Genomic DNA, 26,196 nt, shown 5'->3' on the forward strand with positions numbered 1-26,196 from the left:
TGGTGTGTCCCTGACCTGGCGGCATGGGGGCAAAGGGCCCGGGTCTCCCAGCAGCACAGGGTGAGAGTGATGACCATGCGTGAAAGGTCCCTTTGGAAAGTGGGAGGAATTGGCTATTTAACATATTTTTCTGCCATTCCCCCCAAAGGTGCAGCCAACTGGAAAGCTATTTTAGCAGGAGAGGAAAGGAAAAGGCAATTTTTCTTGGCCACATGGTCTCAGTTTCCTCTGCTGGGCCACGGGCGGGGCTGACACCCTGTCATTTCCCCATCTCAGGTTGCGGGCACCTCTCAAGTCTGCAATAAGGCACCACTATTTATACAAGCAAAATGACCAGCGATGAAAGAAAAAACCCCAGGACCACAAAGACGGTGTTCACGGGTGTGTGGAAAGTGCCACAGGCATTAGACCCAGTGATGCTGTTCTCATCGTCTTCTCGTTAAGCAAGTGCTCTGATGGCTGTGTTCGGGGACACCTCGCTGGCCCTCGGTTCCTGCCTGCCTTGGCTGGGCTTGCACTGGGACTCATGCGCACACAGGAAACATACGCTCACTTATGCAGACATGCACACTCATGCATGCACAAGGCACACTCCCTGGGGTTGCCCTTGGGGAGTGAGACAGCGGAGTGTCCTGACTACTACACTGTGAACACACCCCTCACCCCGCAGTAGTTGTGGTTGCTCTTTGTTGTTTTGGTGACGATAATGCAACAGCATCTTAGATTACAGAGGCCCCAGGAAGAGGAGTCCCAGCTGGCCCAGTGACCTTCCTCCTGGGAGGACCGGCTCCCACCCCAGGCCCCACATCCAGGGGCATCTCTTTCCTGCTGGGACACTGGCGTTGTCAGACTGTGTCATGCTGACAGGTATGCAAACTTGGCCTGTTTTCCCCTCTCCTTATAAATCAGCCCGCAACAGGAGGCTGTATGCTTTTCCAGAAGCCTCTGAAAACAATAGCTGCTCTTCCCCGCTGGCCCTGGTAGCAAGCGTGGAGGGTCTGGGCTGCCCCACCCCCTGGCTCTCCTAGGCAACATGTTTGCAGGGAGGTGAGCCAGGCTTGGGTCACGGGCTGCAGAGTTGTTTTTGGCACCAGCCTCTCCTGCTGGAAAGCACCAGAGGGCTGAAGAGTCAGACAAGAGCTCTAAACAATAAGTGCGAGCTGCAGTCCCCCAAAACGTGGCAGGGGTCCCTCTTCTCCCTGCAGATGGTAGCTCAGTCCAGACGGGGTCGGCTGCTCGAACGTGCCAGCCAGGGTGCAGGAGCTGCACCTGCCTGGCTCCTCTCCTGAGAAAAGGTCGGAGGGAAGTGAGCTGCCCTCTCTGGGAGGGCTGAACCATCATAGTGTCGGCCAGAGGACTCAAGGAAGCAGCCTGTGACCGTGATGAGGTGGGTTCCAGAGCAGCAGCTGATCAGACCCTCAGGGACACTGGACTCTGGATGGTCCACATGACTGCCCAGGGGAGGGAGGGTGTCCTGGGGGCAGCAAGGTTTGGGGGTGTCCTCTGTCACCAGGAGGGGCAGTTGGGAGTCTGGCTCAAGGTCAGCGCCTGCTGAGGTCCCACCCCCTGCCCCAAGCAAGACAGCTGGGGGGCCAGAGCTGCTGGCAGAAAAGCCTTTGCACGTGGAGGGGTGTGGACACCAGAGGGTCTGGCCTTGCCTGGTATTGCCCATGAAAACCCTCAAAGCTGACAGCCTCTCCCATCTTGCCGGGGTCTGCAGAGTCCCAGCATCCTCTGTGCCCATGCCCCGGGGACACAGAGCCCGGCACCACCCTGCAGACTCGTGTTCAACCCAAGAACCCACACGTTCTATTAATAACCAAGTTCTCCTTGATAAATTCGCAGATGGTATTGACTGCAGGAAGGAAAATCTCCTCCAGGTCCCTAAATGCAGCAGTTCACAGCCTCTCTGTAATTAGAACAAGCCTGGATGATGCCAGGTAAAGTGATAAAGGAAAGTCTGCCTCACTCCATCCGAGGGTGCTTTTTGTGAAAGCAGATTATGAATCACGACCCTGACAACGTCCCCCCACAGTTTATTTAGGGTTATTTTGACTTGAAGAAGTCTCTGTAAATTGAACCTCAGAAATGCTGAGCAAATCCCAAATGTGGTTTATAGAAAGTTTGAAGTAGTCCAACTTAATTCCAGATTGCCTGTTTTTTTTTTTTTTTTTTACATCTGTGAAATCAAAACCAGACAGATGCTTTATTAAAATGCAGTGCCTAATGCTAATTTTTTTTCCCATGGCTAATGTAATCGGTCCCGACTTTTTTGGTTTCTCTGGGTGTTTATCTTGGAGTGACTCAAACCTCACCCATCCTCTTTCTCCTCCTCCCGTGAGGTCCCCGGTCCCTCTTCTCTGCAGAGGGTCTCGGGAAGGGGCCTAGGCAGGGAGGCAGGGACGAGGGCGGCTGCTGGGGTCTGTTTCCCAGACCCTCCTGCTGGGACCACGGCTTACAGCCCGCTGGGCTCAGCCTCTCCCTCCATTCCTCCTTCTGTGACCCCGTTTCCACTCAGCAACTCTGGTCTGGCCCGAAGCTGATTCACACTCACTGTTTCCGTGCAAACCATGAGCATTCATTACCCCCTGCCACCACCCCCGCTTTTGCCCAGGCCTCTACCCCACCCAGAGGGCCCACCTCGTTGGACTGAGAATGCCCCCTCTCCCCACCCTCCCAGTGTCTGTTCCTGTTTCCCCAATTCGGTGACACCTCCCCCACCCCAAACACCACTCCCCCAAGCTCCCATGTCATCCTGAAGCGTCTGTGACATCGTGGGAGACTGTCATCCAGAGCGCTGACTCCCAGGGGTTGCCCAGGCTGCTGTGCTGAGAAGGACTCTGAGGCTGTGTGACTGGGCAGAACATTGTGTTCTTCTTTAATGATGCTGTCATGTGCAGGAAGGAGGAGGTGACAGCTCTGGGCAGACTCCTGCCAAACATGGTCTTGACCCTCCGTGCTCTAAACTGCCAGAGCATCAGAACACCTGGAGGCTCGTTAAGCACGGATCCCAGTCCCAGAGCTTCTGGTCCAGGAGGTGGGGTCACTGATGCTTGTCCCAGGTTGGCCTCCACCTCCCTGAGGGCCCTGTTAGAGATGCAGGCGCTCACCCTGCCCAGACCCACTGCATGAGGGTCCACATTTTAGAAAGACCCCGGGTGGCTCCTGTGTCTGCCAGAGTTTGAGAAGTGCTGGCCTAGCCCCTCAGCTCCTTGGTGCAGGGACTCCATGTCCTGTCTCACCAGCAGCCTCTGCACATACTTGTGTGTGTGACCGCAAACTTCGCCTCTGAAAAGGAAGACCCATCTTTCCCAAACCTTCTCACTGATGAGGGGAGTGTGTGCTGTTAAAAACACTGAAGGGCACTGCATACACAGCAGCCCATTTTAGAGTCTCTGGAGGTTCAGCAAGCACATGTGGATAAGATCGGGTGAGGGGTGGGCGGGGGCACGGCTTGAGTTGTATGTTTGTTGGACCTTCTCAGCTACATACCTGTCCCGTCATCTCTGACAGCAGCGACATTTGAACGCACTTCTCAAAGCAGCACCAGAAGGACAAGCATGTCCTTCCCAGGTGGTGGGCAGGGTGCAGAGGTCTTGTGCAGGCAGGGAGGAGCTGGACTTAAGGAGGGACGTTGGGCCACTCGGACTGGTGTGCCTGCACTGGCCGAGACTCCTCTCTGGGTGCACTTATCTGCTCAACACAGATTTATTGTACTTCTGCTGTATGCAGGGCTGCTGCATGGAGAAGGCAATGGCAACCCACTCCAGTACTCTTGCCTGGAGAATCCCAGGGACCGAGGAGCCTGGTGGGCTGCCGTCTATGGGGTCGCACAGAGTCGGATGTGACTGAAGCAACTTAGCAGCAGCAGCAGCAGCGCGGGATGCTGGGCAGAACTGTTGCCTGTACTGGTGTTACTGCAGAAGAAGCCACAGAAATGCTAACCAACCAGGAGGGAAGCAGGTTCCAGGGAACCTTTGAGAGCCTCAGGCACCATCCTAACTCCCAGCCCTGCCTGTCCTGCCTCAGTTTCCTGTCTTGTTTATCTTGATGTTTTGTGCTGCTAGGTGGGCACTCTCACACAGGGCTCCGGGCGTTGGACAGGGCGGCTCTGAATCCACACACATAGCTAGTCTGGACACATCGGGCCCAAACCGTCCTCTTTTCTAGGCGTCTTTCTCTTTCCCTTGGTCTGAAACGTTTTGCTTAGTATGAACTCACAGATCAGAGACGACCTTTGAAGGCTGATTTTAGGGCCAATGCCGACATAGTTTAGAGGAGAAAAAGGAGACCCTTGGGCATCTGCCAGGGAGCGGCTGGCCCAGCGCTGACACCTTTTCCCTCCACAGCCTCCACACCCCAGGCTCCACCCTGGATGGTTTACATACCTCATACTACTGATCTGCAGAGCAGAAGAGATGATGTTCATGAGATGAACAGAAGCGTCTATATTAGCTGGAGGAGGGAGGGTGGGAGAGAGGGTAGGCGCGGCTGAGCTGGAGAAGCAGAGCAGCATGAGATCACACACCGCCCTAGGATGCGTGTTTGAGATTTGTCACTGTCCTGAGGGCAGCAGGGAGCCACTGAAGGCTCAAGGCTGGGAGCAGCACAAGCAGAACTATGCTTTATAAGCATCTCTGTTGAATTGGCAGGGCTAGGGTGAAGGCCGGGGTGAGGTTGGTACAGAGCCCAGGAGAGGGATGGGGTTGCCTGAGCCGGAGCCAGTGTGTATAAATATGTAAATGGGGCACATTGCTGCGGTCATACTTTGCCTTACGTGGAATATTAGTTTCCTTTTGCCTCTTTTACAAAGGAACACAAACTTGGGGCTTTAGACGATAGAAATTTGTCCTCATGGACCTGGAGTCCAGAGCCCCCATCAAGGTGTTGCAAGGCCCTGCTTCCTCCAGAGGCCCAGGGGAGGTTCCTTTCTGACTCTGCCAGCTCCTGGGGGCCCCAGGCCATGTCCCTCCATCTCAGCCACCTCCGTGCGTGTCACCTCTCCTTCCACCTCCCTCTTTTAAGGATATTTGGGACTGAACTCAGGGTCCACCTGGCCATCCAGGAGCACCTGATCTTGACTCACACCTGCAGCATCTTTGCCTTGAAGGGTGGCACCCTCAGGTTGAGGAGTTAGGGCCTGACACCCCTGGGCCCAGTCCTATCCCCTACATGTGGCCAGGGGCTCACCTCCATTTGCTGGTCTTCTCTGGCTGGAAGGGGCTTCCATGGGCTCTGGCCTTGCCTGGAGAGTTCATGACCTTCCGACCCTCCCAGGTACCCACGAGGGGGTCAGGCAGCTGCACTCCTTCCTGGACAGAGGAAGGACAGGCTCAGAGAGGGTGAGCGATTTGCCCCAGGTTGCCCAGCCAGTGGTGCTTATGGTTATAAGCCCTGTGTGTGGCAGAAGGGAAAGGCTGGAAGGCAGGACAGCAATGCCCAGGCCCCCGGGGGGGACGTTTCGGGGAAGCCCGGCACCCCCCTGCTGAGGAAGCGAGAAGTTTACCCTCATGGCGTCAGGGTGGCCTCTGGAAGGTTCTGGTTACACCTCCATGTGCATGAGCTCCTTTCTCCAGGGCTTCCAGCCAGGTCCCAGGACCTCATCTCGAGGGCCTGATCTGGGCCACTGCCCTCTGGACCAGTCCCCGAGACCGTGTGACAGATGCTCTGATGGGCTGGATCATGTGGCCATTCTGGGAGCTGGTCAGATCAGATCATGTGACCTGAGGAGAGCTGGAGACAGGGCTGGGGTGGGGACAACTAAAGTGCGGTCCCTAGAAGTCGGGGTGTGGATCCAGTGGCGCCAGGGCTGTCCTGGGAGCAAGCCGACCAGATACGAAGGCTGCACCTCAGGACCCTCTCTGCCCCTGGGGCATTGTGGTCCTGAGACCCTGAGGGGCAGACCTGACCACACAGAGGATGACCTCCCACCGTGTGCATGCGAAGCTTGGAGACACATGCTCGGCTTCCACGTAGCCATCCTCTCCTGAGTGTGGGACAGAAGCTCGTTTGCAAACAGCTATAAACATTTAAGACTCCAGTGACCACATCAAATGTGCACTGGGAAAAAAAAATGAAAGATGTGCCACAGGTCTGCAGTCAGCCCAGCTTTCTCCCTGACACCAGGGACATCCTGAACTTTACAGGGGAAAGCCCCCGCTGTCTGCACACTCAGCACTGTGCCGTGCGTGGGCGTTCGGGCCTGCGGATACACACAGGAGGGAGCATTTACCGAGCATCAGACTCTGCTCTCCAGTCCTCAGTCACACCGAGGAGTGTGGCCCTCCCCCTCCTGAGGACACAGAGGCTCAGAGAGGTTCGGCAACCTGTCCAAGGACGCCCAGCAGCAGGCGGCAGGGTAGGGTGTGAGCTCAAAGAACGCATGCTGTGCCTTTCGGAAGTCTCTTCTTAACTGAGAATTTCTTTTCTGTGTCTTCATGTGCTGTTGAGTTAGAAGGGCCTCAGGTTCCAGACGAGCTCTCAAATTCCAGCCCTTTCCCGCAAAGGGGACCAAGGGTAGGATTGCAGAGCCTGTGGGGTTCCCTCAGATGCTCTGGGGGCTCACCACAGGTGCCGGGTTCAAGTTGTCCTGAGTGAGCGCAGTCTGGGTGCCTTGGACTGTTGCCCAGAGTCTCCGGGGAAGACCATCTTGCCCTTGCGGTGCAGCCATGCCCCCTCTCAGCCACTGTGAATACAGGAGGGCCTGTGTCCTCCCCACACCCCCTCAGTACCTGCCCACCTCGGGTCCCATGCTGTGACCGTAGGTATGGAATAGGAAGGGGAACAATGGGGCCTGTAGTCCTGCATGGCAGTTACTGGGGTCTCTGTTTCCCAAACAGTGACCCCAGAGTCAGGTCCCACAGCTGGAAGGCCAGGGCTCACATTCAAACCCAGGTTTCTGAATGTCCTGAGGTCGCCCCATGTTGCTTACCCACAAGATAAGTGTGTTGGTTTAAGGTCTGCATTTCTGTTCCACTATGTCATCTTCTCTCATGTAATGAGCACCCTGAACACCAGGGCTAGAGTGCCTGGCAGCTCTGCAGGCTCCAGAGAGTGGTGGGAACAAGGTTCGAGGCTACCTTTCCATTAACACGGCACCCCTACCCCCACAGGCCTGGCTCATTATCCTGCTGTGCAGGTGGGACCCTAGAGACCCCAAAACTCAGGCTGGAAGTCCAGCCACTCAGCCAGGCCCATGACTGCCTCTGCTCCTTGTCAGGGGCCTGCCTGGTCCCGCGGGCCATGCACAATGTGTGTTCTAACCAGGATGCTCTCTGGATCCCAGCTTCCCCTTCAGGGTCTCCATGCCCTTCTAGCTGTTGTAGCAGGCCTTCCAGGTGGGCACGGATCACTGTCGGTTGTTGCCAAAGGTCGGTGTGTTATCACTGAGCATAGACCCACCATGGTGCTGTCCCTGCCCCTCCCCTCTGCCCCACCCTACCATGAGGACGAGGGACCAGCACCCTCCTAACTTGGGGTGGGGGTGCCCTGGCAGGTCGCCCTTGTGTTGTGAAATCAGTTCGTTTGGCATCAGTGTGGCTGCTGGTGTCCAACTCATCCTTCATCATGTCAGGGTTCACGCCAAGTACAGCACAGCGTGTCACTGGTGCTGTCCTCCCGAGTGGGAGGGCTGAGGATGGCCAATTGGCATGGGTCCAGAGACTGTCAAGGGCAGGGAGATGTGTGGGGCTGTCTGCTGCTGCCAGGGGAGCGTTCCATCTGTCATGGCTGGGGCCTGGACCTAAGTGTGGACGCGGGGTCCTAAGATGATCACGTGTGCTGTTGCTGGGAAGACCATCACTGTGGACCCAAGGTAGTGAGCATGGCCCTGGCTCCAGCTACCTGAGAGGTCATTGACTTTTGCTTAGAGTTCTTTTCTCCACCTGACTGTGAACCCCTGGGGGCTCCTGTCCTGATTCCCCTGAGGGCTCCTGTCCTGATCCCTCTGAGGCTCTTGATGCCCTTAGACCAGTAGAGCAGTGTTCGGGAGGCCGCCTGAGGAAGAGCTTGAAAGTTACAAACAGGAAGAAAGAATGCCAGCTGTACAGATGGAGTCTGTGTCAGAATTGCCTTCCAGAGGTACTTGCTGTTTTGAAAGAATATCTGTTCAAAGGTACCAAGTCCCCAGCGGGATTGATGTCCACCAACCTCAACCAGCCCTGAGAGCTGCAGATGCTGAGGCCCTGAGGGGTGCTTCCCCAGGACTTCAACACTTGGCCTCGGATGGACTCTTGCTGTGGGGAACAACAGGCTAAATAAGAGGGGTTCTAGGCAGGCAAACCATGATGGAGGGGCCTGCAGGGTCCACCAAGGCCCAAGGCCCAGTGGATACTGCTCGACCCTCAGGACACCCGTCATCTCAGGTGAGAGGCATGGAAGTGGGCAAAGCTAGGGTTGCCCAGCACCTCCCCAGAGGCCCCAAGGCCCCAGCTCATCTCTTGTGTCCTTAGCTGTTCCTGTGGTGTCGTCCACATCTGCAGGCACCAGGCCAGCTTCTTTCTGGAGAGCACAAAGTTGCCCAGGTTCTAGGTGGGACTGGGGGCTCCCAGGCCATGAACAGACCAGACTGCATCCTGCAAATGGATGGACTCTGGATTTGGGGTCTGAAAATCTGGATTTGAGATCACAAGCTGCCTTGACATTGTGACCTTGTCTGACTCCTGGCAAACAGGGTAATGACATCACCACCCCAAATGCTTCAGGAAGATTAATTGACAAGACATATCTGAAGATACTTTTAATGCTTTTTCAATGTATTTATTTTTCTTCATTTGGTCAGAGAAGAGAGAAAGAAAGTGCCAAGAGAGATGAGTAAACAAGAGTAGGGGAGGAGAAAGAAGTTGCAGGAGAAGAGAAAGAAGAGGTGTATATTGGGGCAAAAGTCAGAATTCCACCACATCTCCCCTGGGAGAAAAGTGATGGACCTCGTTCCTTCATTCATCCATTCATCTATCTGTCTTTAGTGTCCAAACACCAAGACATGGTGATTCTGTTGAGAATTTTAAAAGGAATAACACTTTCTGCTCTCTAGGAATATAGGCAGATGGGAAGTAATGATTGTGTTTGTGTTTGGTGGTGAGTTGCTGGTCAGTTTTATGGGGGTCTTCTGGCTAGGTGGACAGCTCACGTGCCTCTCTCAAGCCTGCCTATTATGAACTGAATGTTTACATTCTCCCAAAATTCGTGTGTTGAAGTCCTGACCCCCAGTGGGATATTTGAAAGTGGGCCCTTGGAAGGCAGTTAGATGTGGTCATGATGATGGTGACCATGGTGATGATGATGATGATAAGGATGGTGTTAGTGGTCATGGTGCTAATGGTGATGGTGATGGTGGTGACAGTGATGATGGTGGTGGTGATGGAGTTGATGATGATGATGGTGTTGATGGTGATGATGGAGTTGATGATGGTATTGGTGGTGATGATGATGGTGGTGATGGTGATGATGGTGGTGGTGATGGGGTTGATGGTGATGGTGGTGACAGTGATGGTGGTGGTGATGGGGTTGATGATGGTGTTGATGGTGGTGGTGGTGATGATGATGGTGGTGATAATGGTTGTTGGTGTTGATGATGGTGATGATGATAGTGGTGATGGGGTTGGTGATGATGGTGGTGGTGGTGATGAGGAGCATGATATTCAACACCTATAGAGCATGGACTTTGGTCCAGTCACTCTTTCAAGCTCTTGACCTTGATTACCTGGTTATTTCCCCTCACAAATCCACAACGTTGGGGTTATTGATTATCTTCCTCTTCCAAATGAAAAACCAGGGACTCAGAGATGAAGACACTTGCCCAGGTCACATGACCAGCAGATGGCACCAAAGTGGCCAGAACCAGGAACTCACTCTTAGCCACCTCAGCTGTTCCAGCCCTGAGAAAGGAGGGAGCTGACCTGGGACACCAGTCGGGTTTGTCCCAAGACTGGGCAGAGGTCAGTTTCTCTGCATGTGCTGGGCAGCAGGATGAGGAAGAGCCGGTCTGTGCTAACTTGTCATCTCCCCACAGGACCATGCGGCTTCAGGCCTGGTGGCCTTGGGTACCAGGTGTTCGGCCGGCATCTGAAAGCACTTGTGTCCTGCTGGGGAGGGAGTCCTCACCACGTGGCCTCTGAGGGACTTAGGGCAGGCCTGTGCATTCAGGCCATCTCCACTCCTCCCCTGACCTGCTGTGATTTGTTCTGAGGCAGATTGAAGCCCTTTTTATTTTCCAGCACAGCGGTTTGTCAACATTTCAGTAGACTTGCATAAATCCAGCTTTCTGGTGCCAGGACAGTAAGGCTGAGCGGTAACATCCTGTTGTATAGTCCTTGGAAAAACGCGGGACAGGGATGAGGCCGCATCGGGTTTCAGGAGTCAGGGGGAGCCAGGTGATGGTGGACACTCACGGAAGGCCTCCTCAGAGATCCCACTGCTTCCCACTGGACATACATCCCTCTGAGCCCCAGTGGGCGGACAGTTTGAACGAGGGGCCTGGGCTTTGAGGTGTGGCGATCTGGCTATAAACTGTCTATTCTCAGAACACAGCTGGGCTGCGTTGTAATCACACACAGATCTCGGCAATAAATAACGTGTGTATGGACATGCTTTCAGATGAGTGTGAACTTCTGCAGTGTATACAAACAAATCCCCCGGCCCTGAGGAAGCTAGAGGCAGCCAGGCGGGCAGCAGGGCCTGCCTCCCTGTCCTCGAGTAGTGTGGGGCCTGAGGCTGGACTACAACCCATGCTGGTTTGGGGCCACAGTGAGCTTTGTTTGAACACCCATGACTTAATTCCCACTGATAGTTTGATAGGAGACTCTGGGTGTGAGGGTTTTCTGGGGGTCAAGAGCTGGTCAGGAGTGGATTTGGAGGCTGTGGTGGCTGCCCACCCTGCTCCAGGAATGAGGCTGAAGATTGATTCTGGAAGCCAGGCCTTCTTTAGGGGCATCCCTGGCACATTGTTAGGGCCTGCCGCTCAACTGGAGATAGTCCTCACCAAGTGGGTGAATCCAAGAAATGATGGCATGTGGAATTTCATTTAGAGAAAGGATAGTGACAGACGATTGCTCAGGGCCTTTGGGGCATCACAGAGGCATAAACGAGAGCAGAGCTGTGGGCAGGAAGAAAGGGCCTGATGACTGTCTTATTGGTTTTCGTGCCCTGAGCTATCAAAGCAGAAATCTCTTCCTAAGTGATTTATATTCTGAGTAAACCAGTCGAGGGCATCCTCCATGGGTTTGGTAAGGTGGGATGGAGCTCCAGAGAGATGATTTGACGGGCAGATAACTGGTTGTGTGGCAATTGATTTGAGAAACTGAAACTGTCTCCTGCCCAGGGGAGGCCACAGCACCATCGGCAGCATCTCCCAAGGCCTCGGGCCAAATCAGCAACAGTCTGTTATTCACCTGGGACGTTAGTGCCTCTGAGGCCGGCTGTACCCTTTCAGTCTGGGGAGGGGCTGGCTCTGAGTAGGGCGGTGTCAGTGAGTCTCGGAAGAAAGGGCCGGCCCGCTCAAGTGATGGGGGAGCCTGGTTCTGCCACAGGGCTTGAGCAGGAGGAGGTGGTGTCGGTGGGGCAGTGTCCACTGAGAGTCAGCTGCACAGATGCCCGAGAGCACATGGGCCGTGGACCCGGGCCCTATCTCATGCTCGCTCTCTTCCTGGGTCCTCCCATAGCCCTTCACACCCTGGGTCACTGCTCGTCCTAAACTGGAAAGCGAGGCTAAGAGAGGGCAGCCAAGTGCCCCAGGCCATGCAGCAGGAAGGGAAGGCCCTGCCCCTCCAGATCCAGGGGCTACGAGGCCCCCATGACCGTCAGCCCCGCCTGTACTTCCAGTGGGACATCTGACTCTGAACAACCAGTTCCTTCTCGTCTGGGTCATGGTCCACATGGGTTTCCATAGCAGAAATGTCTTGTTCACCATTTGTCTGTGGGTTTTTGTCTCTGGCAGTCTTTGAGCCTTGTGGCTGCTGCCTGATTCGTCGTGATTTACTGGCCTTGGCCGGCACTCCTAGGGGTCCCAGTGGCGAAGCTGGCTGCTTCCTGTCTCGAGGCCTTTGGGTGAACTGTTCTGGGGGAGTGGACAATGGCCTGAACCAGCCCTGGCCTTGGGAGTCCTGTCTTCTTTACAGAGGGGCTGCGGAGCAGAGGCCAGCGAGAATGCCTCACCCAGCCCACCCTCTAGATGCTCATCCTTCAGGTCTCAGTGCCAGGTGCACAGTTGGTGCTCTATCAGTGCGTGTCACACGGGACTCAAGGTGCAAACAGAGCAGGTGTCTTTCCCAAGGGCTTGTGGGCTGAAGTCCTGGGCTGACGTTTCAGAGAAAGCCCATTCCCACCGTATTAGTCATCACTGCTGTGTAACAAATGACTCCGAGCTACAGCAGCTGAGCACCATATCAGAGTCTCTGTCCTGGAATCTGAGAGCACCTTGGCAGGGCCATACTGGCTTCACAGCCTCTCAGTCAAGATGTTGCCTTGGGCTGCGGTCACCCAAAGGCCTGCCAGTCCTGGAGGGTCCACCTCCAAGCTCACACCTGGAAAACTCACTCAGGAACCTTGATCACCTGTCATATGGACATCCCCAGTGGGCTACTTAAGCTTCCTCACAACCTGGCAGCTGACGCTCCCCAGAGCCATGAATCGGGAAGCAAGATGGTACCTGTTGACCTCAGAAGTCACAGACTGTCATGTCCACAACCTCTGTTCATTAGAGGTGAGTCTCTAAACCCAGCCCATGCTGAAGGGAAGGGACTGATGCTCCACCTTTTGAACAGAAAAGTGTCAATGCATTTTGCAGCATTTCTTATAGTAAAACCACCATCGGGATCAGAGCTAGATAGAGCGAGTTCCTCCATTCATCCAAAAAGTGCTTAGTGAGCGCCTGCTCTGTCCTGAGTTCTGGGGACAGAACAGATGGAAGTGGCCATGAGTAAGATATATTCCATTGTGTGCTTAAAGGGTAGAGATGGCATGGGACGCTACTTCAGGTGGAGAAGTCTGGGCAGCCTCTGGCGGGTGACACTAGAGCAGAGATCCAAGCAGGTGCTGGTCCACTGGGTCTCTCCCTCTGTGCTTGGAGGCTCCTCTGGCTGCTGGTGGAGGGCAGGCTGGGCTGGGGTTCAGATGCGGAAGCAGTGGGACCAGTTGGGGTGACAGCGGCAGTCCAGCCTGGCATCATCCAGTAGCACTTCATGCAGAACTTCCTGCACTAATACAGCGGCCACCACTCACACTTGCCTCTGGATCACTTGAGATACGTTTTGTGCAATCAAGGAACTGGATTTTAAATTCAGCTTGAATAGCACTTGTGGCTTGAGGTGGCCACAATATACAGTCCAGGTCCCCGTGGCTTGGGCACAAGTAGCAACACAAGAGGAGGGAAGAAATGGCCGGAATCCATGTGTATTTGAGGGTGGGACCGACAAACAGGTGTCTTGATGGACAGGTGACGAACTGTGAACTCTGGCTTTGTTAAATAGTGGTTCTGTGGGCCGGGCCCAGTCCCCAAGCCTAGCCGAGTCTTGGTCTCCTAAGAATAGGGTTGTGACTGTGCCTGCTTCTCACACTGCTGTGAAGCACAGGTGAGATGATGACAAGCCTGTGGCTCAGATCCGTAGACATCAGCTCGGGGTGGTGCGCACACACAGCTGGGAAGAGAAACCCTCCCCTGCTCAGCGCTCCTTCCACTTACCAGGAATGCTGCTGCCCGGGCAGCTCCGCATCTGTGAGCTTGTCCCCAGAAGCCTCCCCAGGGTCCCCACACCTGACAGCCCAGGCCAACAGGCCCAGATGACAGTGGACAGTGGAGCATCCAGACAAAGATGAGGCCTTTCATTATAAAAGAGGTGCTTTCAGAGGAAAATGCCAGCTAACACTGGGCAAGCATCTGACAGATGAAAGCAGATCAGCACTCAGCGGCCGTCATCTTCTGTAGGGGGAGTGGGCTGGCATGGAAGGGTCTCGCCCCACTCAGGCCTCCAAGGACGCTGAGAGGGTGCGGATGGGCGTGGCCGTCTCCAGCCTCTGGTGCCGGCTGCTGAGGAGGAAAGGCATGCTCGCTCCGGTGGCTCTCCTTGGACACTCTTCAGTGTGCGGGCCCTCATTTTCTCAAGAACCAGCCAGCCTGGACCACCTGGATTGTTGCAGCAAAGGAAGATCTGGTGTCAGGGCTCCCGTGTCCCATGAATGGCACTGCGGTTGGGGTGTCTGGGTGAGGGTGGCCCCCAGCAAGGCCCAGGAAGGCGGGCAGAGCGTGGCCACAGGGCCCCAGAAACTCTTCAGTCATCCCATCCTTCCTGAATTACTTCACGGAACCTGGAAAGCTGCCTCCGTAGGGAACGGGCGAGGAGCTGTGTGGCCCTGGGGTCTGCGTGGGTGAGGAGCCTGCCTGCACGGGGGTCCAGGCTTGTTCTTGGTTGCCAAGAGCAACCCTCTGAGTCCTCACGTTTCTCTGGTGGAAAAGTCAAGAGGTGTGGGGGCCAGGCTGACTCTCTGGGGAGGTTTCCCGTCCCCGCAGCCCCTAGAGGCTTCTCCCTGGGGCTGAGTTTAAGATGGTGCACACACGAGGCTTGCCTCTGAGTCCAAGACGGCGGACACATGAGGCTCGCCTCTGCCCAGCTCTGTCGTTCTTGCCACTCTCTTCCCCCAGTTCCCCCGGGGCCCATCTGCCAGCAGTGGGGACAGTCAGCCATCAAAGGGAGGGGTCTCCAACTGTGGGGAGGATGACAGGTGGCTGAAAGGGACACTCGCGCTGTAGTGGGGTGAGAGCACACAGTGGTGGCACCGTCAAGTCCTGGCAGGCTTCCTGGAGGAGGTGGCATCTGGGACGCAGGCTCAGCAGGTGCGTGCCTGGTTCTCCAAGGCAGTCCCGGGAAGAGGGACAACTCTGTGTCAGGCACTGCCTGTGGGCTTGGACAAGAAGCCTTCCCTGGAGCCTGGGAGAACTAATAAACCTTTGCTTTCACTCTCCCATGCAGAGGGTGGCCACCTGCCCCCGTCACCAGAACTGAAAGACAGCAGTGGGAAGAGAGCGCCCACTTGTTCACCGCCCCTCCCCCAGCTGAGCTTTGCGGGAGCCCGACCCTGTCCCATCACTGGATGCGTGATGTATGACACAAGGAAGAGCTTCTGAGCGGCTGGCAGCACCTCTGCTCTGCGCCTGCGCCTGTCATCTGTGTGGCCGTGGGCTAGATATCACAGCACAGCCAGGGGAGGGCAGTCTGGACAAGTGACCGGCAGCCAGCTTCCTCTGCCTGGTCTCACTGTTAAAGCCGCCGCACCAGATGTGACTCTGGAGGAAAATCCTAACAAACACATTTCCAGTCTTCTGAGAGCCTGGTCTCCTAGTTGCTGGGTATGAATAGCCCTCAGCCCACTCCCACCAACTCTCCTCAGACACTGTCCGCCCACCCTCAGGCCACACCCCTGCTGCCATCCTTGGCTGCTCCAGGTACAGGATGGGGGCCAGCGGCTCTGGCCTTGGGGACAGTGAGTCTGATATGTTCATTGAGGTGACTGGGCCGGTCAAGAAGACTGTCCTTAGACAGGGGCCTGGGCAGTTCTGTCCTGCAAGAGAAGGGCAGGTCCCTACTGTGTCTGTAGACACTAAGCCAGCCACCAGCCCGCTCAGCCCTAGCTCACACATCTGGACCGGGGCAGCTGTTCTTTTCTGTAAAGGGCCACATGGTAAATATGTTACTGTCGCTTAGTCTTGCTCTGCAGCTTCTTCTTCTTCTTTACATATGTATAATCCTTTAAAGATGCAGGGTTGAAGACTAGTCTCAGGTCACTTGTCAGACATGGCTGTGGGCCAAAGTTTGCAGCCCTTGGACTGGGCAGTGGGGTGAAAACAGCGCCCATCTCGGGGAACCCGGAGACCCTGAGCACCACGTGACACCCAGGGGGCACGGTGGGCGTGGCTCTCGGGGTCGCTGCCATTGGCCCCACATTTTACCAATAAGGAAACTGAGGCTTGGAAAGGCTAAGAATTTCCCCCAAAGTGCTACAGCTAAGAATAAGAATTTCCCCCAAAATGCTACAGCTGCTGGGGAGGGGGGCGCCATGGGAGTCCCGATCTGACATCTGTGCTCCTGGCTTACGAAACCCGTGGCCTCACCCAGCCTGCCCACCCAAAGGGCTCTGCCCTCCCTCCTCCTCTGGTACCTCCCTTCCCCCTCATTTCTCTGCCAGGAGGAGACCACTTCTCAAACTAGCAGCCCCTGCAGTACCCCTCCTGGGTGATTTCCATCTCAGTGCCCCCAGAGGACAACGCCTAGGCCAGGGAAGGGCAGCCTCAGGGAGCCTGTGGGGCTCAGGTGCCTGGGACCCAGTGACTCACACATGCATTGGCTGTTGGATCTATTCAGTGTGAGGTAAAGTGGGCATCATGTCTCATACACCCTCACGGTGAGGGCACATGGAAGGGACCCAGGATCTGGGGGCCCCTGGGTCAGCTGACCAGCCACATACAAGCATGGAAGCCCCATTGAGCCCTGCCCAGAGTCTCTGAGGTTCCTATAGTGAGGTCAGCCTGCAGGGTCAGTGGGGGCTGGGTCACCTGCCACTGGCCAGGTGATGTCTCATCATCCTTCTGGAGACCTTGTCCCCAGCGGAGACACCCAGCAGGACCCATCTGCTCTGAAGGTTCAGGTTCATTTTCTCTTGGACCTGAGGCTTGGGGCACAGAACAGGCTTTGCGGCTCCAGGGAGGAAGTTGGGGGAATACGGCCAAGTTTGTACTTCTAGGGCGGCCCCGACAGGTGTGTGTCTTTCTTCACTCTCCTGCCCTCTCAGACGTCCTTTGGCCCCATGGTGTGCCTGCAGGCATCTCTCTGGGCCAGCACTGGGGCATGGGTGGGGCTGGTGACAGGGCAGGGGTCGGGGGCAGCTCAGGAGGGCTCAGCTCCAGGAGCCCAGATGCGATGATGCCCCTGGTGGGGTCTGTGCCTGTGTGGCCCGTGGCATGCGGCCTGTGCCCTGCACTGTACGGGCCTCGCACGGTGGGGTAGAGGGCCCTGTGGCGAGGGCGGCGTGAGTGACACTTCGGAGACTAAAGGAAGGTTTTGATCAGCCACCAGGGGGTTGGTTGGAGCTCATGCCGGGAGTCAGAGCCAAGAGGGAGGCGGAGGCAGGCAGGTGTGAGGCTGGCCCGGCTGCTGCAAAGATCTGCTGTGGGTTACCCACCTCCCTCTGTGCCCTGGAGCCTCCACCTCCGCTGCTCAGGGGTACCAGTGTGCCCGGGTCTCACCCACACGGTGTCACCCGTCCTCACAGCAGCTCAACTAAGCAGGTCTTTGTGCCACCATAGCAAATGACCATGAACCAAGGGTAAAACAACAGAAGTCTATCCTCTCGCAGTCCTGGAGCCAGAAGTCCAAAGCCAGAGTGTCAGCACAGCTGAGTTTCCTCGGGAGGCTCAGAGGAGGGTCCTTCCTGCCTCTTCCCGCTTCTGGGGTCTCCAGGCGTCCCTTGGCTCGTGGCCACCTCTTTCCAGGCTCTGCTCTGTCCTCCTGTGGCCTGTCCTCTGTGTCTCTCCATCTCCAAGGCCCCTCTTGTAATGAGGACACCAGTCCTCGGGTCACAGTCCGCCCCACGACCTCATCTTGACTGCTTCACGTCTGCAAGACCCTGTCTCCAAGCAAGTTCACAGTCATAGGTAGGGACCAGGGCCTCAGTGTGTGTTGGGGGACATAATCCAACCCGTGACTAACATGGATTTTGGAGTAAGGTGCATTTTTTAAGAAGTGCATCAGAACCCCTCAGAGTGGGAACCAGAGCAAAGCAGAGTTCTGTGGGCCTGCCCCGGCCCCCTGCTTCTCTTCATCTGCTCATACCTCAGAAAACTGTCCAGAAGGAGGCTGGTAAAGAAGAGGACAGAGCGGTTCCGCTGCAAGCTTCTGTAGGATTTTATCCCCCCCCAGACAAGAGGCCAGGATGACCTTTGTCAGAGGGATTCAGGTGCCAGGTGCTGAAGAGCAGCAGTCAAGCTGTTTTGGGTGGTCTGGCGTCTCTGCTGCCGTCCCCCCTCGACTGGACTTGTTGTCGGAAGCCGGCGGGTGAGGAGTGGGGCGTGCTGTGGCTCCTTTTCTTGAGGAGCCTACAGCTTCTCACTGCCACCCTGCAGACCTGGTGCAGCCGGACGTGGAGAATGGAGGGTCACCGTGGAGCAAAGGAGTTCCACCTTGGGTGCTGGCATCCGCCTCCTAACGTCCAGGAAGCTGGTGGGCTGCGGGCTACAGGCGCCCAACAGAAACCGGAGCGGGGCCAGCTCTTGACAGTTAATGTGGAAAGTGGGGAGCACACTCAGAGGGCTCGCCGAGGGTGCAGAGCCCTGCCCTGTCCTGCCGGAGGCAGTCTTGCCCATAGCCTGCAACCTCCCCAGCACCCCAACTTCACCCCTGACATCCTCGAAGCTCTTGGCCACGAGAATCCGAGGGAGCTCATTACTTTAAGAAAATAAATGGTGACGGAGGAAAATCATATCCAAATCCATAATCTCAGACTGCAGTGGGGAGGTTTCCTGACACGAACTCAGCACCTCCTGATGACCCCTGTGGCCTCGAGGAGAATGGGGCGGCCCATCCCCTGCCCCCACTGGAGAAGGTGTCCTGGGCAACTCCGTGCCGGGGCATTGGATGCCAAGCAGAGTTCCCCATTTGGGATGTTTCTCAAGAACCATTTTCAGGCTTCTAATCCCTAGTCAGACACCATTAACACTCCACCACTCACCTTGCAATCTTCTCCTTCACATCAGTTTAACGGGCTGAGTGCTAGCATGGCGACCCTGAAGGTAGACTAAAGGGCCTTGGAGTTACACTGGAATTCCCCAAGAAGGTCTGCACAGGCAGAGAGCCCCCCGCCCTCCACATAACACGGGCAGAGCCACTAGGTGGGCAGTGGTGACGGGCCAGGACGCAGAAGAGCATCAGGGGTGGCCTGGTCCTCCCCAACCGTGAAGAGGAAGCTGGGTCTTCTGATCTGCGAGGAGGGGGAGAGTGATGTGTGTCAGGGTGCATGGGCCAGGAAAATGATGGATTTAACACACATCTGGAAAGGAGGCCTGAAAACCAAGGAAAGTCCGCGGCAGAGCCAAGCCTGGGGAACGTTCCGAGGAGGAGGGTCCCGGGGTGTTGGGAGGCACCAGGGTGGCTGATGGGCGCCAGTCCCCACAGCCCACATGTGGGAGGCAGATGGGGGCAGTGCCTGGCCCTGGGTGCCAAGATCTGTAAGGATCCTGCTGCCGGCGAGGGGGCTTGGGCGCGTGTCCTGGGGAGATGTGTCACCCAGGGAAGCAAGACAGAGCGTGTGTCTGGGTGCCGCCCGGAACTTTTCCTTTATTTACTTATTTTCACCCCCAAATACTTCAAGCATGTTTCCTCAGTACAAGGACAGCCCCTTCCATGACCACAGCTCAACTTTTGAAATCGGAAAATTGACGTCTCATCCGCAGACGTTGTTCAGATCCTGCCTGTTGTCCCTTATTGGTCCTTTATTGCTGGTCTGGAACCGTCCCAGAGCCAGTGTCACATATCGTCCGGCTCTTTGTCCTCCTTTGGCCTCAGTCAGTCTTGTCCCCACACGGGGACTCTGCGGGGCTGACAGGCAGGACACCCTCGCTGGTCTGCCTGGTGCCTCTGGAGCTGAGAGTCCCTGGGCATCTGCTGCAGGAACGGCAGCAAGAGAGGCAGGTGGCGCCCCACAGTGCATCCTGACCCTTGACCGGAGGCGCTGGGTGGCCCCTGACTGTGATGGTAACTGACCACCTGGTAAAGGGGGACCCCAGGTTCCTCCACTGAGAAGCAGAAGTTGTATGAGGTTCCTGCAGCTGCCAGAACAAAGTACCCCAGACAGAGGGTCTCAAAACCACAGAAATCTACTTCCCTCCCAGTCCTGAAGGCCAGAGTGAGAAATCCAGGGGACGGTCCCTCCTGCCGCCTCCAGCTCCCAGGGGTCCAGGTGCCCCTGGGCTTGTGGCTGCATCCGCCCAGGCTCTGCCCCAAGTCCACACGGCCACCTCCTCTTCTGTGTGAGGGCGGCCTCTGCTTCCTTGAAAGGACACAAGGGACTGCAGTCCGCACCCAGGAGCTCTCTTTACCTCGTGGTCAGTCGCTCAGTCACAGCTGCAAAGATCCTCGCTCTGTGTAGGATGTCACTCCAGCTGAGGGCATTAGGGCCGGTCTGTAGCCTACCTGCCCATAGTCATGGGTAACCACACAGTGAGATGCTTTGGGAACATACGAATGTCCTGAGTGTCACCGGAGTTCAGTTCCTAAACCATGACCTTGCAATTCTGTCGTTTCTTGCACATGTCTTAGTGGGCATTCAATCATGGGAGGAGATCTTTCCTTCTGTTTACTTGTGTTTTCACTTATCTATTCATTTCAGCATGGATTCATGGATTTTTATATATTTGTGGGTTATAATCCATTACTGATGTAGTTGGATGCACGAGTTGTCCCAGATTTGTCCCAGATCTGTCCTCTTGACATGTCCCCATCATTCCTCAAGCATGCCTTTATTTTCTGGCATAAAAGACATTCCTGGCTCATCTGGGGTGTCCTCTTTTGCAGCGCTTCAAGCTGACGTTTCCCCCCAAGAAGCCTCCCCTTAGTGGTGAATGGAATATCTGGAAAGCAGGATCTGGTGCTGGGTGTGGTTGTTGCTGCTGGGGCGCCTCTACTTCCAGGACTTCTCAGTGGCTGGATGGAGGAAAGGGGAGAAGGAGGGAGCAGGGGGAGAGATGTACAAGACGAGATATACTTGTGCCCGAACCTCTCTGCAGCGTTTGCACACCCATCACATGTTTCTGCCTGAACACCGAGTTGACTCGTCTCCCCGTTTTCCACGCTCACGGCTCCTCCTCTGACAGCAAGGAACCTGGCTTCCATTATCCTCCACATATTGACTTATTTGCTCAGTCCTAGAATAAACAGAACATAGTTTCAGAATTGCTAACCCATACCACTGTGAAAAACAAACCTATTAACCAGAGTTTAATATTGCTTACATTTCTTTTTGTCTTTAATCAGAATGGTGCTCCAAAATTACACGGGTGAGCTTGCCCTCCCCGAACGCTGTTCATGTGAAACACAGTTCAGTTCTTTTGTTTCAGTCACCACCCCATCTCTTTTCTAATTTTGAAAAATACTAACATGGATCCCACAAAACTCTGCACAGAAGTCTATTCTGAGAATTTACCAAGGATGACCCTCCATGGACTCGCCATCACCACCTGGAGTCTAGAGTCTACATTAGGACGGACTCTTGGCACTGTACAATCTGTGGATCTAGACAAACATGTAATGATGTATATCTACCTTTATATCTCATGCAGAGGAGTTTCACTGCCCTAAAAATCCCCTGCACTCCACCTGTCCCTCCTCCCTCCTCACAAGCTCTGGCAACCACCGATCTGTTCATTGTCTCCATAGCTTTGCCTTGTGCGGAACATCACAGAGTTGAAAACATACAGTCTGCGCTCTTTTCAGACTGGTTTCTTTCCCTTAGTAATATGCATTTAAGATTCCTACATGTCTTCTCAAGGTTTGACAGAGTATTTCTTTTTAACACTACATAGTATTGCACTGTCTGGATTTCCACAGCTTACTCGTACCTTCACCTACTGAAGGACACTTGGTTGCACTCCATCTTTAGCAATTATGAATAAAACTGCTGTAAACCATGTGCAGGTTTGTATGTGGACCTAAGTTTTCAACTCCTTTGAGTAAATACCAAGGGACTCAATTGGTAGTTCGTATGAGAAAAGGGTGGTTAGCTTTGTAAGAAACTACCAAGCCAACTTCCAAAGCGGCTGCACCATGTCACACTCTGATCAGCAGTGAATAAGAGCTCTCGTTTCTTCGTGCCCGCCAGCATTTGGTTTTGTCAGTTTCTGGATCTGGGTCATCCTAGTAGGTGTGTCATGGCTGTTTTAATTTGTGTTTCCCTGATGGCATATGATGTGGAGCCTCTTTGCAGACACTTGTTTGCCAACTGTCTTCTTTGGTGAGGGATCCGTTCAGGTCTTTGGTCCATTTTGTTTTCTTTTGGCAATACCACGAGGCTTATGGAATCTCATTTCCCTGATCAGATATTGAACCCAGGCCCTTGGCAGTGAGAGCACAGGGTCCTAACCACTGAACGGCCAGGGAATTCCTTTGGCCCATTCTTTAATTGCATTGTTTTTGATTTCTACTTTTGTATTGAAGTATAGTTGACTTACAAATGTTTCAGATGTACAACAAACTGATTCAGTTATACGTGTATATGTATTCTTTTTCATTATAGGTTATTACGAGTTTTTGAGTATAGTTCCCTGTGTGATACAGTTTACTGCTCCTTGTTGGTTACCTATTTTATATATAGTAGAGTGTGTATCAGAGAAGGCAATGGCACCCCACTCCAGTACTCTTGCCTGGAAAATCCCGTGGGCGGAGGAGCCTGGGAGGCTGCAGTCCATGGGGTCGCTGAGGGTCGGACACGACTGAGCGACTTCACTTTCACTTTTCGCTTTCATGCATTGGAGAAGGAAATGGCAACCCACTCCAGTATTCTTGCCTGGAGAATCCCAGGGACGGGGGAGCCTGGTGGGCTGCCGTCTATGGGGTCGCACAGAGTCGGACACGACTGAAGCGACTTAGCAGCAGCAGCAGCAGAGTGTGTGTTCATTCTAAATTCCTCATTTATCTCTGCCCCAGTAGCCTCTCTATCCTGTTTGGTAACCACAAGTTTGTTTTCAAAGTCTGTGAGTCTATTTCTGTTTTGCTAATAAATTCACTTGTTTCATTGTTTTTAGATTCCACATGTAAGTGATATCGTATGATATTTGTCTTTCTCTGACTTACTTCATTTACTATGACAACCTCTAGGTCCGCCCATGTTGCTGCTAAGGGCATTATTTCATTCCTTTTTTAATGGTTGTTTTCTTATTGTTGAGTTTAAGAGTTCCTTGTCTATTGTGGATAGCAGGCCTTTATCAGATGCATCTTTTGGGAATATGTTCTCCCAGTTTGAGCTTCTCTTGACAGGGTCTTTGACATGGGAGAAGTCTTAATTTTAATGAAGTCCTGCTATTATTATTTCTTTCTTAGATGATGCCTTTGGTATTATATCAAGGTTATCTAGGTTTCTCCTACATCATCTTCTAGAAGGTTTTGTACCTTACATTTAGGTCTGTGACCCATGTATAGTTTTTTGAAGGGTGTGAGGTATGTGTCCAGGTTCACCCTCTCATGTGTGGTTGTCCAGTTGCTCCAGCACCATTTGTTGAAGATGCCGCCCTTGTTTCATTGTGTTGCCTTTGTTCTTTGACCAAAGACCAGTTAGTTATATTTATGGGGTCTAACGTGGGGCTTTCTCTTTTGTTCATCAATCTATTTGTCTGTTCCTTTCTTTTCCCCCGGGACCACACTGTCTTGATACCTGTGGCTTTATAGCCAGCCATGAATTTGGGTAGAGTCAACTTTTTCTTCCCCTTCAATACTGGGTTGGCTTCTCTGAGTCTTCTGCCTCTCCATCTCAACTTTACAATCAGGTTTTCCATGTCTGAAAAATAACTTTCTTGGATTAGTTGGAATGGCATCAAATCTATAGATCGACCCAGGAAAAACTGACATCTTATTAATTGAGTCTTCCTATCCATGAATGTGGAGTATCCTTCCATTTATTTAATTCTTTGATTTTGTTCATCAGAGTTTTGTGGTTTTTCTCACACAGATCTTATACATATTTGGTAGATTTTTTTACCTAAATGTTTCGTTTTAGGGATGCTAATGTAAATGGTGTTGTGTTTTTAATTTCAAATTCCACTTGTGTGTCGTAGTGTATAGGAAAATGATCGACTCTGGCATATGAACTTTGTATTCTGCAAGCTTTTTAATACTAAATAATTAGTTTGCTTGGCTGCGCTGTGTCTTGTTGAGGCACGCAGGGTCTTTATTTACTGCGTTCTGGATCTTTTTATCCACAGCATGCAAACTCCTAGTTGTGGCACGTGGAATCTACTTTCCTGACCGGAGATCAGACCAGGCCCCAGCATCGACGAGGTCTAAGCGTGGAGTCTTAGCCACTGGACTTCTAGGGCCAGCTTCTGATGTGTTGATTTTCTCTGTTGATTTCCTGCTTTCCCTTTCACTGATTGTTGTAATCCTTTTCTTCTGCTTATTTTGGATTTAATTTGCTCTTATTTTTCTAGTTTTCTCAGGTAGAAACCTAGAATATTGATTTTTAGGCCTTTCTTTCTTTACTAATTTAAGCATACAATGCTATAAACTTCCCTCCCAGCACTGCTTTTACTGCATTCTACAAATTTTGGTAGGTTGTGTTTTCATTTTTATTTAGTTCAAAATATTTTAAAATTTCTCTTGAGATTTCTTTTCTGACCCATGTGTTATTTAAAATGTGTTGTTTAATCTCCATGTATTTTGGGATTTTCAAGTTATCGTTCTGCTGTTGATTGTATAATTCCAGTGTGGTCTGTATTTTAAATTTTTTCAATATTTAAATGTGACTATTTTGCTGTATAATTTTAAGATTCTGTAGTTTCCCTTTGATGCATGTTAATTTTGTGTGTGTGTCTGTTTTACCAGGCAGTTCACTTAGCAAATAGACACAGGCATAGTTCGTGTGTCAGATAGCACTTGGGCAGAATTTGTATGTAGAATTTTGGTTTCTTTCTATTTATTTTTTTCTGGCATCCCTCATTTCTTCCTCTGATCTCTACAAATACTGTCCTTTGCTTTTTTAAAAAAAACTCAGTAAGATTGTATGTCTTCTATTAAAATGTTAGCTGTGTATTTGGTCTTGCCCCAAAGCAAAACACCATAAAAATTTAAACATACCCAGTGTCATTCCCTTTTTTCTGCTGGTAGACTCTGCCATTTTCTGCCTGCTTTTAGATGCTCCCCAGGTCCTTCAGGTATTGTTTTTTCATATTTTGTCTAGGGCTTATGTTATTTGTGGGAAGCTAATCTTACAGAGGTGAATTCTCCATTATTGTAAGAGGAATTTCAGTTGCTTTGCTTTGTTTAAACAAAATTGGCTGGTGCTAGTCTAATTTATTTATTTAGCCCTTTCAAGTTATCTGATATTTTTTCCCAAAGGACCTGAGGAGTTTATCTTGAATGTTTAAGACTGTCACTGAGCTCTGTCTTCAGGATTCATTATTTTATGTGAAATTTCTCAGGTACCAGGTGCATCCAGGTAGGTAGATTCAGGTCTTCTGTTACTGAGAGGTTTTTACTGCATCTTAGTTTTTCTTTTCAGTGACTCCAATTACACATAGCTCTTTTTGCCTGTTTTCTATTTCAATCTCTTTTTCTTTGTGACTTTCTGCTTTTTTCTTTACTTTATCTCATTTTCATCCCCTTGGTTGATTTTCTGCTCTTCTTCAATGAAAATTCAATAAATTTTCATTCAAATCATTTCCTTTTGGGGTAGCTTTTAATTTAGTCTTCATTTTTAATGTAGTTCTGTCTTTTTCTTCTGTTTCTTGAGTTCAAACAGTGTTTACTTCATTTCTTGGGGTTTTTGTGTGTGTATGTATGTGTGTCCATTTCTGTTGTTAGTTTTTGAATCTACATCTCAAGGTTATCATTTACTCAGATGCTTGTTTGAGGATGTTTAATTTAGTGTGGAGGGTTACGTTATTGTTCTGCTTCATTTTGATTGAGGGTGGAGGGGGATACTTTTAAGTTGCCTGAAATGTTTTGATGCTCATATTCTGTTTGCATTTTATAATAGGTTTTTTCCCTTTTGCTAGCATTGCCCCAAAATCTCAGCCCCTTTGTCTCACAGAATGTGCAGACACAGATCCACACGCACACACGAAGCGAGAGATCTGTATTTCCGATGGCTTGGAAAGTAGCTGAGCCAGGATGAGAATGGAAAATCTAGAAGTCCAGGCTTCTAGAGTATTTCTTTTTGTTGTTGTTTTGACCCCTTTAAAGGGGTCAAATTCTTCATTTTATAGATGAAGACTTCTTACATATCTGCATTTTATGGGCGGGTTGGAAAGTTGGAGTGGTTTACACAACTCTGAGTCCAAGAATACTGTCTCTTTTCCAGCTCGCAGGAGCCCGTGCGGTGAGCATGGGGAAGGGGCTGTTCCCTCCCACGCACCATGTTCTGTGAAATCCCAGATGTCTTTCCTGGTTTTCCCTGTCACTGCGACCCCTCCAGAGAGCCCGTACTTTTTCTTCCCCAGAAGAACTGCCC

The 26,196-nt window shown here is 52.6% G+C and overlaps 1 protein-coding gene across 1 annotated transcript in view; it reads left to right on the forward strand.

Annotated features, from left to right (window-relative positions):
• The window catches only part of ZNF469 (zinc finger protein 469), a 251,894-nt gene that overhangs the window by 64,741 nt on the left and 160,957 nt on the right, over positions 1-26,196 (forward strand). The window lies entirely within an intron of this gene.

Source organism: Bos indicus, chromosome 18, assembly GCF_029378745.1.
Source record: "Bos indicus isolate NIAB-ARS_2022 breed Sahiwal x Tharparkar chromosome 18, NIAB-ARS_B.indTharparkar_mat_pri_1.0, whole genome shotgun sequence".
Lineage (NCBI taxonomy): Eukaryota > Metazoa > Chordata > Mammalia > Artiodactyla > Bovidae > Bos > Bos indicus.